This window comes from Leptodactylus fuscus, chromosome 5, assembly GCF_031893055.1.
Source record: "Leptodactylus fuscus isolate aLepFus1 chromosome 5, aLepFus1.hap2, whole genome shotgun sequence".
Lineage (NCBI taxonomy): Eukaryota > Metazoa > Chordata > Amphibia > Anura > Leptodactylidae > Leptodactylus > Leptodactylus fuscus.
The window spans coordinates 201,485,796-201,500,281 of NC_134269.1; the positions used below are offsets into that span (position 1 = coordinate 201,485,796).

A 14,486-nucleotide genomic window follows, 5' to 3' on the forward strand; every position below is an offset into this window, starting at 1 on the left:
ATAGTTCAAGCTAAACACACCATAAACATTTCTCGCTTTACAAGTATACCTTAAAGGGATTCTCTAAGGCCACATTGTTCAGAAGCTGCAGCTTCTTCACATAAAACTAAGCACAGTACCATTATATGCAGTGGCTGTGCTTAGTATCAAAGCGCAACCCATTCACAAGCTGCGACTAATCCACGTGACCGATGATCGTGGTGAAGATCAAAGGGGTCTCAGTTGTTGGACCCTCACTAAGGATGGGTTATCAGTTAAAGGAGCTACCCAGCTTCAAAACATGATCTGCTTCCACAGCAGCCTTTGTGCAGTCTTTTCTTAGCTTCATTTTACTTGAGACTCCTTGTATCACTGTTATTTACATATAGAGAATCTGTGGACAAACTACATTTCCCATGATTCATCTGCCTGCTGTCACTCTCCCTTCTCCACTCTCCACTACAATGAAATCACAGTAAACAAATCACTCCCACATCTGAGGTCATATGATGCTGTCATGTTTTGTTTGCAAGTCCCCCCCCCCCCCCATGAGCAGCAAACCTGGAGAGTGTGAGCAGGCAGATGAATCCTGGGAAATGTAGTTTGTCCACAGATTCACTGCATGTAAATAAAAAAAAAAAAACATATATTATTATTAATAGAAATGAAAGTTATGAAATCTCTGGTCTTCTGGTTATGAACAGCTTCTACGTCTTGACATGGTTCTATTTGCTGACCCAAACCTGTGCTATTTCCAGTATATTTTACAATAGTTTGACCACACACCGGACTGAGCGTTCTGTCCTGCTATTCTAGTGTTCCGGAAGCCATCAACGATCAGATATCTGGTGGCTGTAACCGAAAACCTTGCTGCCATGACAATATTAAGGAAGAAGAGTAGGCCCCCCCAGGTGATTTTTGTATATTGATGACTTATTCATGGGATCAGTATCTTATTGGTAGGCATCTGACACCCCGAACCCCATACCAGTCAGCCAAACGGCTGACTCCCCGTTCCAGGGGCTTAAAGGGATCCTATCATTAAAACTCAATACCTTTAGCTGTCTTCTCCGTGCCGCTGTTCAGTATATAATCTGGTTTTCGCCAGTATGCAAATGAGTTCACTCGCAGCACCTGAGGCGGTCCCCAGTGCTCAGCCAGCACTGGAGGCGTCCTCAATGCTGCGAGAGAACTCTCCAGCGCCGCCTCCAACTTCTTCAGGAACGGGTCTTCTTCGGGTCTTCTTCCAGTGGTGGCTTCAAACTTCTAGGCCTCGGGCAGCCGACCGCGCATGCCTGTCGGCTAAAAGAAAATGGCCGCTTACAATACAATGTAAGCGGCCATTTTCTTGTGGCTGGTGGGTATGGGCAATCGGCTTTGCACTAGGCCAGAGGCCTAGAAGTTTGAAGCACCCACCGGAAGAAGACACGTGAAGACCCGTTCCTGAAGAAGATGGAAGCGGGGCTTGAGTGTTCTCTCGCAGCATTGGGGTCGCCCCCAGTGCTGTTTGAGTGCTGGGGACCGCCCCCAGTGCTGTAAGAGAACTCATTTGCATACCGACTAAAGAAGACATCTAAAGGTAGGAGAAGAATAGCATTTCTTAAGGCTATTCCTACATGGTAGACAGAAAAAAATAGAGTTTTAATGATGGGATCCCTTTAACTACTGCACAGGAAAATTACACTTGAGTCAATGTGAACAATCTATCCCTTGTAGGCATACATAGCGAGTATTGATGACAGCTTGAGCTTCTATTGTGACCAAAACATAAACAATAAACTGACTAGATCCCATCATTCTCAAAATCTGTAAGCAAGAAGACCCAACAAACAAGAAGACCCTTTGTACCACAATACCACTTATATTACCCAAAATGTAACCCAAAGCACCAATGAAAAAAAACATCCAAATCATTTCAAAGCTCAGAATATCAATGCAAAATCTGGAATATAAAAAGGGTATTGTAGAAAGATTCTTACAGCACAATATAACACAATAAGCAACATGGAGTATATACCTGTATACTTACTATATACTAAAATCAGGCCCATTCAGGCTTCTTGTTGCCATTAACCTTCCCGTCTCCTTGTAAGTTAGGGAGTATTTCAGAGTTGTACCGAGAGGACTCAGCATGTGGTGTGATGATGTATACAAATGTCATACAAGTGCTAAGCAACAGCCGAAAGAAAGACTACAATGTGCTGCCTGTAACAATAGACATATTCCCACACGATTCATCTGGCAACCCTGGCAAAATGAAAACCCTACGGAAGAAACCTCCCATTACTACTTTCAACTTGCAATTACATTTTCCATATACTTGAGGTTCTTCTCATCAACATTATATCAAGACGTCTTCAGCAGATATATTGTAGTATTATAGAGATCACTTTCCTAAATGTCAAATGTGATACAGGTAAGTGTTGTGTCAGTGTTTTTGTGCAAGTGCATCCAATTTTACATGTGAGCACATTTGCCATCCAAGTCTTATAGATAGATAGATAGATAGATAGATAGATAGATAGATAGATAGATAGATAGATAGATGTAGATAGATAGATAGATAGATAGATAGATAGATAGATAGATGTAGATAGATAGATAGATAGATAGATAGATAGATAGATAGGAGATAGATAGATGATAGATAGATAGATAGATAGATAGATAGATAGGAGATAGATAGATAGATAGATAGATAGATAGATAGATAGATAGATATACCGTATATACTCGAGTATAAGCCGACCCGAATATAAGCCGACCCCCTAATTTTACCACAAAAAACTGGGAAAACTTATTGACTCGAGTATAAGCCGGGGGGGGGGGGGGGGGGGGGGGGGGAATGCAGCAGCTGCTGGAAAATTTCAAAAATTAAAATGGTCAGAGTTTTTGGGTGCAGTAGTTGCTGGGTGCTGGGAAAGGGAGGGGGTGTTTTGGTTGTCTGTCTGCCCCTTCCCTGAGCTTGAGGACTGGGGTTTTTTTCATCCCCCACTTGGAATTCAGCCTGGCTGGATATAGGGGATCTGCAGTGCTCCTATTAACCCCTTCCAGACGGAACAGGAGCACTGCAGACCCCTATATTCAGTAGACCGGGCACTTTCAGACACAGGGATACCTAATGTGTTTGTGTTTCACAGTCATTTTCTACTTTTATATGTATTCTAGGAAAAGGAGTGTTTTAGAACTTTTTTTAAAATCTTCTTTTTTTTTTTTCTTTTGCACTATTTTATGGGAGATTCTATACATTAATATTGTGGCTGGTCATAGACCCTCCCTTCTAAAAAAAAAAAAAAAAAAAAAAAAAAATTCATTTATTTATTTATTTATTTATTTTCTGACTTCGAGTATAAGCCGAGGGGGGCTTTTTCAGCACAAAAACTGGGCTGAAAAATTTGGCTTATACTCGAGTATATACGGTAACATAATATAACAATTTGCATTAGTAAAGAAGGCATCTAAAGCTGGCCATATATATCAGATTATGAATGTTTGGCAAACTATAGCTTGTCCCATACAGACGATCATCATCCAAAATCGGTCGTGGCCATCTTTTGGTTGTTAGTGCTTGAGTATGGGCTAGACTGACAGACCCGTGATCGAGTTGTGTATTGTGGGCATGTATTTATTTTGTATAACAAATGGTGCCATCTATTATTCTGTACAGTGTACTGGGAAGCTGGAAAAAATTCAGAACGGGGTGGAATTGGAGAAGAAGTGCATTTCTGCACCTTTTTTATTGCTTCGTTTTTACGGTGTTCACTCTGCACTGAAAAAAAAAAACCCTCTGGTGAAATGCAAAGGCTGAAACCTGCGGGGAGCTGCAGAAAAACCTCCAGTTGAGCCACAGCAAGAAACACTCATGAGTGAAACCCTGTGGGAGCTGCAGAGAAGCCTACCATGGGTGAAATGCAAAGATTCAATACAATGGGGACCCGCAAAGGGAACCTTCAGGTGAGTAGAAGTAAATAAGCACCCACAGGTGTGAAAAACTGAGGTTGAAAATTGTGGGGACCCACATAGAAAGCTTAAGGTGACCCATAGCAAACCCCCCCCCCCTTAGTAGTCTGGGTGAGATGTAAACCCCCTCCATTACCTGGCCGGCCATTGGCTTACAATATATATATATATAGTGCATGCAGAAGATCTACTTAGGGGAGCTGATGCAAGCAGTAAGTAAATGTGGGGCATGGGGGCATAAATAGAGTTAAGGAGTACCTTTCATGTCACATACCACTAGAAAGCCGACTGTGCACTGAATTCAGCACACAATCGGCTTTCCCGTTATGTGCCCCAGGGCAAGAGATATCGGTGCCGTTACTGATATCTCTTCACTGTCAGAAGGATGTTCCTGACAGTATAGCCGGGCTGTGAGGAACGCCTCTCCTGACAGTACTGTCCATAGCTCTGTACTGTCAGAGGGGGCGTTCCTTACCGCCAAAAGATGACAATGAGCATTGAGGAACACCCCCTTCCTCCTAACAGTACTAGGCCATAGACTAGTACTGGGGGACTTTCCTCACAGTTTAGTGTCATCACTGGGCAGTAAGGAATGCCCCATTCTGACAGTGAAGAGATATCGGTAACGGCACTGATATCTCTAACCTCGGGGCACATAACAGGAAAGCCAATAGTGCGCTGAAGTCAGTGTACAGTCGGCTTTCTAGCAGTATATAAAAGCGCATGTGCCCAAGGACATTTATGGGTTTAATAGCAAAATTGAGGGGAAGGGGAGGAGGGGAAACTTTTTCTAAAGTAAACTCAATGGTGGTATTAGTATGACACTACCAAAGAATGGAAAGTAGTGTTGTATAATTGATCTTCGGCACAAAGGCAAGCCAACAAAGTGGAGCGAAACAAGAGAAAGCCAGCACCATATCTGAGTATTTTGTACTTGCATGGGCCACCCTTATCTTCTGGGCCCTACAGTATCTCCTACAATGTAGTTTCTCCCACGCGGAGAAGGGCCAAGAGTTTGGGAGTTTCAGTAGATAATAACAAATTTCTTACTAATAGTTCTTACAAATGGAAAAATCAGAAAATCCTTGCAGAGAAGTAACCGCTCAGTTGCAGCATCGTAAGTAACATCTCAGAGCCTGGCACACGGCGGGAGAGCGCAGCCTTGAAACGCCGTAGCAAAGACAGAGCAAATAGACAAACAGCTGAACAAGCCATCTCTAAACTTCAAACAGCTTCCATGCTGGCCGCGAGAGGCCGGAATAAAAAGACATTTCTTTCACAATGGATTTCTAATCTTTGAAAATTGACAATTGCAAAGGTAAAATGAAAGACGAAAATGGAATTTATGTCCTTAGCAAGTTTACGAGATAACCTCATGGCACAAAATACAGAGCCCAATAAATCCGGGACAATGTTGCGATTATTACAGAATTATCAGGCTCTCATGACGGAATATAAAGATTCCCCAACATAATAATTACGTCGTCCCCCCCAACCAGCCATAGCGCTCTTCTAAATACAGTCTCGGTCAGACATTTCTGGGTTTTTAAAAGGTCATATCTAGGCTTTTATTTGTCTACCATTATTGTGACTCAATGCCCCAAGGATGTGCAGAGGGATTTTGCAGAAGATTAAATCTCTAAGTGTCTATACCATGACGTGTCACAGAATAGTCAGATAACGGCAAAGAGAGACGGAAAACATAATCCTGGATGTCTCGGCATTGGGATTGGAGTGATAGGCATCTCTATTATGATTATTACAAAAGTAGCATTGCTAAGTAAGTTACCCCAAGGCTTAGCAGTAGAGATGAGCGAACACTGTTCGGAACAGCCGTTCCGAACAGCACGCTCCCATAGAAATGAATGGAAGCAAGCGGGGGGTTAAGCGGCCGGCCGCCGGCAAAGTCTGCGTGCCAGGTGCTTCCATTCATTTCTATGGGAGCGTGCTGTTCGGATCGGCTGATCCGAACAGTGTTCACTCATCTCTATTTAGCAGTAACAGGCCTACTATTGGTCACACTATTTTAGGCTAAGGCCCGACATAGAAGGCCGAAACGCATCACAGTTCTTCCCGCAACACTCAGACATTTTCCTTCTATTGCTTTGTTACTCATTACATAGTAGCATTTTATGTGACCCATGCTCTCAGGAGGTCAGCGGGCTGTATATTTTAGTTCTATGTTATAGAGGCAACAAGAATATGATTGGACATGTTGAAATTCAACATGCTTGATCCTTCTTTCCCCCAACATCGGCCATTTGGGTGAAGGCAGGACACCTCTATACACATTACATTGTCAGATTATGGGGATAACGTCTATCCTTAGGGAGAGACCACCTTCTCAGGTGTGTGGAGACTTATACAGCCATAGTTGCTCCACTGCAAGGGAACATGGGAAGAATATGCAAATCTGTCTCCAAAGATGTAAACAGGGAAGATGTTCCCTGTTTACATCTTGGGAGACAGATTTGCATATTCTTCCCATATTACATTGTCAGTCAGTCCCAACCAAAATCGGTGAATTTGGCAGACTTCAATATAAGGCCTCGTTCACCTCTGTGTCGGTAATCTGTTCGGGTGAGTCCGAACTGAACGCATTGGCAAGCAGTGTGCAGTGAAAGCACATGGACCTCATAGACTATAATGGGGTCCAATGTGTTCTCCGCACGGTCTCCGCACAAGTCATGATCGTGAACTACTTTTCTGCCCGCATGTTCCGTGCGGAAAGCATTATAGTTTATGGGGTCCATGTGCTGCCAATGCGTTTGGTAGTCCATCCATCCGGACTCCCCCGAACGGATTACCAACGCAGATGTGAACAAGGCCTTATGCGTATGAGCACCTTTAACAACAAAACAAGACTGACAGCATTCTCAATCTTAAGTAGACCCAAAACAGTCCCAAAAAATTAGTGATCGCCCATTTCACAGGTGTGTGGCTAAGAGGAGACATAAAAAGCACAACATTGGCACGAATAACCAGGGGTGTCAAACTCATTTTCTTCAGGGCCACTTCAGCCTCACAGGGTACCTTGAAAGGCCAAGATTAGGAAGGTAGGGAGGATCTGCAACCGTTGCGCTATGCTGGCGGCCACCATCTTTATTGTTATTATAATATTGCCAGGCCACATAACACAAGGCAGCGGGCAGGATTCGACTCGTTGGCCTTGTGTTTTACTCCTTTGAGCTACACAGGGCAGAATAGTATCTAACATGCTTGGCATAGCGTGCCATGGTGATAGACTTGGTATAGTTGACGAGGAGCCAGTCTTCTGTTATAGATCAGTGTCTGTTATTGGTATTTTCTTATATCAATGATCACTTTCTATAATACGTATTTGTCTGTGATACATTACATTATACTAAAATTGGATTAGCATGTTCCCTGAGATCAGCCTGGAATTATTCTAATCTTACCCGTGTGAAAGCCCCGACTATCATTCTTCTCATTCTACTATACTTTTAAAGGAGACTTGAAGGAAATCCTTGAGTATAGAACCTATTGACAAGATGCTGTTCCGTGCAATGGGTGGTTGTGTCCTTCAGTAAGACTTTCTTGGCCAGATTTAATAAGAACTCTTTGCAAACGGTTCTTGTTCTAACAAGTCAGAGTGAGCGTAATATTAATAAAATAGTAATGGTGTTTATCTCCGTTCTCCCTCGGACTGTAAATCTTTTATGAATGATATAGAAACAAAGTAAAGGGCGCAGGTTCCTCAGCGCGCCATACCGGGTTACCTATTTATAGACCCATCATCTTCATTTCCTATTGGTTACCTAACCCATCATACCCCTTCTACAGGGTATGGATATTTTACTCGCGAGTCCTCTGACCACAGTGACAAAACTTCCAGCAGCGGGCAACGATTTACTGCTGCAGCCATGTGCTATGGTGGTGTCAGAGGACTTGTAAAAGCTCAGTGGCCGACATCGATTGTAGACCATGGAAATTATGGTCTACGATCCAAGTGAGTGGTTCTTCAGGGGTGTGGTCTCTTTGTGCTGTTTGCCATCCAGCGTTACCGCCCACTTGGCTATTAGATCCTAATTTGTGTCCAAACTAAAACTATCTTTGGAATGGCTGAACAGGTAACATACAAATGTTTAGGGTGACAATGCCTATGAGATGATGTATGACATGGAATTACATAAACCCAGTTGCAGTACTCGTAACAGTCTCTACTAAGTGTTATTTACAGGTCAGTGTTTTCTGTGTTTTTCGCATGCGCTTGTCGGACAGACCACACGTATTTGGTCAAGGAGTCAGTAAAAACCATGGATGCCATCCATTGCTAGGAAAGACTCTGAAAACTGCCTTGTAATCTAGGAGGTGCAGAGGGTGCAGTCGCATCGGGGCCCATAAGCACTGGCATCAGTATCTGGCCCATAAAACAAGGAGACCCACAGATTACGCGAACCACACTAAGGTGGATTAAACTACTTAGCACCTGTAACCATCACTATCAAGAAATCACTGTAGGGATGAGGTAGGGGGCCCGGACATAAGATTGCATCGGGGCCCAAAAGACTTTAGTTACACCACTGCCTGGTACTCTGGTGGGCCAGTCCAACACTTGCTAAGGGTATGCTGTTCTGTGTATAGATGGATGTAATCTATCTATCTATCTATCTATCTATCATCTATCTATCTATCTATCTATCTATCATCTATCTCTCTAATGCAGCAAATAAACAGCACTCCAAAAATAAATAAAAAAAAGGTGAGGATTTATTCCATAGCAATGTTTCGGTCCCAGAAGGCAGGACCTGCTCATTTGCTGCATTATCTACATGTGGTCATATGCCTGATCACTTGGAACTTGCACCTACATGCACTCACTATCTATCTCCTATCTATCTATCTATCTATCTATCTATCTATCTATCTATCTCCTATCTATCTATCTATCTATCTATCTATCTCTCTATCTATCTACATATCTATCTCATATCTATCTATCTATCTATCTATCTATCTATCTATCTATAATCTATCTATCTATCTACCTATCTATCTCATATCTATCTATCTATAATCTATCTATCTATCTATCTATCTATCTATCTCTCTATCTATCTCATATCTATCTATCTATCTATCTATCTATCTATCTATCTATCTCCTATCTATCTATCTATCTATCTATCTATCTATCTATCTATCTCCTATCTATCTATCTATCTATCTATCTATCTCCTATCTATCTATCTATCTATCTATCATCTATCTATCTATCTATCTATCTATCTATCTATCTATCTATCTACCTCATATCTATCTATCTATAATCTATCTATCTATCTCTCTATCTATCTACATATCTATCTCATATCTATCTATCTATCTATCTATCTATCTATCTATCTATCTATCTTTCTATCCGCCTCTCGATATCTCATATCTAGCCTTATATCTATCTCATTTCTATCAATCTTTTTTCAGTACCGCTTTTCACTAAAGAATATACACACAGAGCGAACTTCTCCTTGACCCAGAAGTCACGGGGTATAAGGTTTGGTCAGGTGTTTCCTTTGTTATATGCTGTTGTTCTTCTGCTTCACTTCTGCTCTAGAGACTGTGGAGGTTGTTGCGTTTTGCAGCGGCCATACTGTGAGCCAGCATGGTGCCTGCACCTGGACATCACTGAGCGTGCTGCTTATAGCGGTTGTAAATAATTAATATTTGCCTCCTTAGTGTCCTTTCAGCCTACACATCAGAATCCGGCGCTTATTCCTAAACCAAATACTAATAGATTTCTATAAAATAGCACAACAAAGGAGCAGGCTTCAATAGAAATGTTACAGACCATGCAAGCTCATTTTGCCTGACCCTGGCCCAGTCTCTCAGTGCAACTCAGGAAAAAAAGGACATTTCTTTTTATGTCAAGGTTTATCCATTTGTAAAATTTGCAAACTGTGGAGCGAAGACTTCCATTATTTCCCAAATACCTTTCTGCAGACTACGGAAACCAAGACATGTACTAGCAATATATTGCCATAATGCACAAACCTATTATCCCTTATGTGGCAGCAGGAGTGTTACTAGCATGCTTTAATACCAGTGTATATCAGTGAATATGACCATACACAGTATACATAGTACCGCCATACAGAACACAGTGTCACAATACACTACACATATAATACCAACAAGCCCCTTCCATAGACTATAAACATACCAGGACCACTGCATACCGCCCTACATAGGCCATGTACACAGTCCAGTCATATTAATGTGACCAGCGCCTACTTTTGACGTCAACGTTAAGTAACCAATCACAGAAGACGCGTGTCATCAGCCATCTGGGTGCACTCATGATTGTGCAACGCACGATGGATCAGCACAAGTATGCATCTATCCTTGCGGACCATGTTCTCCCCTACATGCGAATTGCTTTTCCTCAGGATGATGGCATCTACCAGCAGGACAATGCGACGTGTCATAAAGCTCGCAGTGTACGTGCATGGTTTGAGGAACACCAGGATGAGTTTACCGTACTCCCTTGGCCAGCAAGTTCCCCGGACTTGAACCCAATCGAGAATCTGTGGGACCACCTCGATCGGTGGATGCTCAACCGCGTAACCTAGCGCAGCTGACCACGGCACTGGAGTCGGCATGGCTCAACATCCCAGTGATCATCATCACAACATCCCCTCTCTTCCTGCACGTCTTGCAGCGGTCCGCTCTGCCAAAGGTGGCTATTCTGGATTTGACAGGTGGCCATATTAATGTGACTGGACTGTGTATTACCACTCACATAATACTGTTATCCACAGCCCATAGTGGCTGTGAATGGTATTGCAGCTTCCTTCATTCAAGGTCCAAAGGAAACGAATGCTTAAGTCCCCCAAAAAACCCTTTTACTTCTTTATTATGTACCATTTATTAGAATAAAGATGATATAGACCTAGTCACTTTTACCCATGGTGTAATGATTTATTCTTAAAGGGTTTGTCCAGGAAAAACTGGAGGCCTCAGAAGGTAAACTATATAAAGAAAACATACTCACCTGTCTTCAGTGCTCCGGTGTCCCAAGCTGCTGTCTGGTCCCGGGGCTTGTCTGGCAGAAATCGCTGCTGTGTGTGACCATTGAAGCCAATAAGTGACCTCAGTGACCTAAGGAAAGGACCTGTCACATATGTGAGTGATATCCTGGGTCCTTTCCTTAGGCCACCTGGGACCGGACAGCAAGCTGAGGCACTGGGGCACCAGGGACAGGTGAGTATGTTTTTTCACCTTCCCCACCTCCAGAGAATAAACATTTTTTCCTCGACAACCCCTTTAAGCTATACACTGATAAAATATTACTGGAACGCCCCCTCTGACAGTACAGGGCTATGGACGATCCTCGCAGATCAACTAGACTGTCAGGAACGCCCTTCTGACAGTGGGGAGATATCAGTAACAGCACCGATATCTCCAGCCTGGGACACATAACGGGAAACTGAATTCAGCGCCCTGTCGGCTTCCTAGCGGTATAAAAAACCCCATGTGCCGGAGGACACGAATAAGTACACGACATGGCAAGATGATATCTAGGGAAAAGGTGTTATCAATGCTATCGCAATAGGAAAAAAGAAAACACTATACAATGCAAGGTCTGGTATATAAAAAGTTCACTAAGCTTATTGCTATTAACCTTTGCAGAAAAATCCGTATCTTACAATTTACGGTATATTTGACACTGTAGAACACAAACTGGTGGCAACAATTTGTCATTGATATATTCATCCCTTGTCTGTGAAATACAGATGCATCTGTCAAGTGTGGCCAGCGAAGAATCCCACTACTTCTATATTAGCAGTTCTCAATAGCTGAGCTCTGATCGCTCTTGTGCCACGAATAAAGCAGTTATAAAATGAAGAAGTCTTACCTTGTGTAAGTAACCGCCACAGACTGGCGTAAGGACGATGCAGATTGTCTTAATGCTGCACATGTAGCTTGTTGTGACCCATCGTGCACCAATAGTGATAAACCATCAGGGAACCTGGTAAGAGAGGAGCTTATTCTCCTGTGTGTGCATAGACCGGGCTCATGTTGCACAGAGGTGCATGCAGGACACTGCAGCAGGTTCCCTAGGACTAGCAGCTCTTAAAGGGAAATGCTCCATGAATCTTGTCAGTCGCCTGATAGCCGGTGAACCCTCCCCCTTCCAATCTGTAAAGTGTCCAAATGAGTTAAGCTTGGCTGATGTCAGTTTAGACTTCCTTAGACACAACACAAGCATCCCAGGAGGTAACTCTTCCACTGCCTTGAGGTTTAGAGCGAAAAGCAAGCTCGCCCCAGTAGGTCCCAGGCAACATAAACACCGTCACATTCAGCAGAACTCAATATAGTTCACACTAAATAACTTATCGATAAAGATCACATAGAGACGATACAATTTGGGGGGTGAGAGTTGCTTTAATGTGCTAGTAAATCCCACCAGAATGAGATAATCCATAGAACAGAATGAGGATGGCCATGGAAAGCTGCAACAAATTTGGAAAGAAATAGACATTTGTTGTCGGCTTCTGACGCCAACTGCTACGTGACATAATTTTGCGAAATATTTCCAAATGGAAGAAGAGTGTCAAAAATATAGAACAGGTTTCATGTACGAAATCAGGGGTGTAACTATAGGCGTGTAGAGGTTTCTACCAGGCCCTAGAGGCTGAGGGGGGCCCACACGTGATCAATGGGAGTCCTGTTATGGATTTTGCATAGTTCCCTAGAGCTTCTAGTTACACCTCTGTATGAAACATCTTCAATACCTCTTCTTGTTAAGATTGGTGTACAGGATTCATATTTAGTAGGGTAACTTTCTAAGCCTACTAAAAAAGGCAATGGCTTCTGAGTAACATGGTGTACAGTGATTGCCCCTTGGTCTGTCTCTATTGGTATAGGTGAGCACTGGGTGCTCCCAACATGGCAGACCTGTTGGGATTTACTAAGATCTGCATCAACCTCCTGCTAATGGCGGATCCTGTTGGGATTTAGCAGATGGAGATCAGCTATGCCAGTGACTGTCACAACAGAGACAGTATTCCTATGGTGGAGTTCCTATGGATGCCCCAGTTACCGTAGAAAACTACAAAATTAAAAGAAAACAAAATTGATACAGAACAATATGTCGCTGGGAGGCAGGGACTCCTACCGTCATAGATAACTGTACTGATAGGAGTCGCGCTCCAGCAAGAAGTTCAAGCCGGTAAATATGGGGACACATGGTCCCCTTAGGCTAAGGACCCACGTTGCAGAAATGCAGCTTTTTTTTTGTTGCAGATTTGTTGCGTTTTTTGGGGGAAGGGATTAAGCAGCATGGAGAAGTATAAGAGATTCCTAAATTTTTCCCATTCCTTTTATAGCCATTCTTAGCTTTAGGTCAAAAAATGCAACAAAACCTGCAACAAAAAAAGCTGCGTTAAAACAATTCCTGCTAAGGCCCAGTTCACATCTGTGTTCGGAATTCTGTCCGGGGAACCACTTGGGGATCCCCCGGATGGAATACCGAACACATTAAAAAGTGTTGACCAATGAAAGCACACGGACCCCATAGACTATAAAGGAGTCCATGTGTTTTCCATACGGTGTCCACTTCAAGCACTACTATTGTCTCTGCTTGATTTGTTCGAAAAACACTTGGACCCCCATTACAGTCTATGGGGTCAGTCTGCTTTCATTGCTCACCACTTTTTAATGCGTTCAAGCAGCACTTTTCTCTCCCCATAATTCATGCGGAAACCACACGGACCACATTACAGGCTATGGGGTCCATGTGTTGCTTTATATGCTCACCGCTTTTGAAAGCTTTCCATATTCCATTCGGGTGGGGGGGGTGTTCTTCAAGCAGGGTCTCCAAACGGAATACTGAATGCAGATGTAAACTGAGCCTTAGACTAAAAAAGCTACAAATATTTTTTTTTTTTATCAGAAAAAAAATATTATTTTAATTATTTCTTTTAAACCATAAAAGCTATATGTAAATATATCGTCAGGTTGACAATCGCTGGCTCTTGCTTGTATATGCCCACGGAAAATGAACCGCAATTGTTCCGTCCTCACGGGGTTGTACTGGTTATTGGCAGCCGATCCCTGTTCGCACAGGGCAATGTGCTGATAAGAATTACGCAGAATAAAAGATCAGCAGACAAACAAGCTTTTACTCCATTGTCATCTGACGGGAAGAACGTTTATCAGTAATGGCCACTCCTATACACACTTGTTCCCAATAATAGGGCCATGTATGAGGGTCTTATGTGGCCTCTACTGGTCACCAGTCCGGAGCGCAAATCACAAAACAGTAAGAAGGAGACAGGATTGTCAATGTGACGTTATATATAGGAAAGGTAATTGTATAACTGGAGGCCGCAGGATGGGGGAAGGAGATATCTGTTATAGAGATAGGCCAGGGAATATCTGACCATAAACACTTACTGCAATATGTAGCTGAGGATAATTCTTCATGAATAGCGGCTGGCATATCTGATAAATTACTAAGAAATATCATAGGGATCAGCCCGGAGCAATTCTAGTCGGTCACACGCGAACAACGATGACAGATC

The 14,486-nt window shown here is 42.9% G+C and overlaps 1 protein-coding gene across 3 annotated transcripts in view; it reads right to left on the bottom strand.

Annotated features, from left to right (window-relative positions):
* ACSL6 (acyl-CoA synthetase long chain family member 6) overlaps positions 1–14,486 on the bottom strand; it is a 102,274-nt gene that overhangs the window by 49,317 nt on the left and 38,471 nt on the right. Inside the window, exon 1 of one of the 3 annotated variants that reach the window (XM_075275018.1) lies at positions 11,816–12,182. The exons of the other annotated variants lie outside the window; for them this stretch is intronic. The gene's annotated coding sequence lies outside the window, so the exon portion shown is untranslated. Of the gene's footprint in view, positions 1–11,815; positions 12,183–14,486 lie in introns of those variants that run through there. 3 annotated transcript variants of the gene reach the window in all.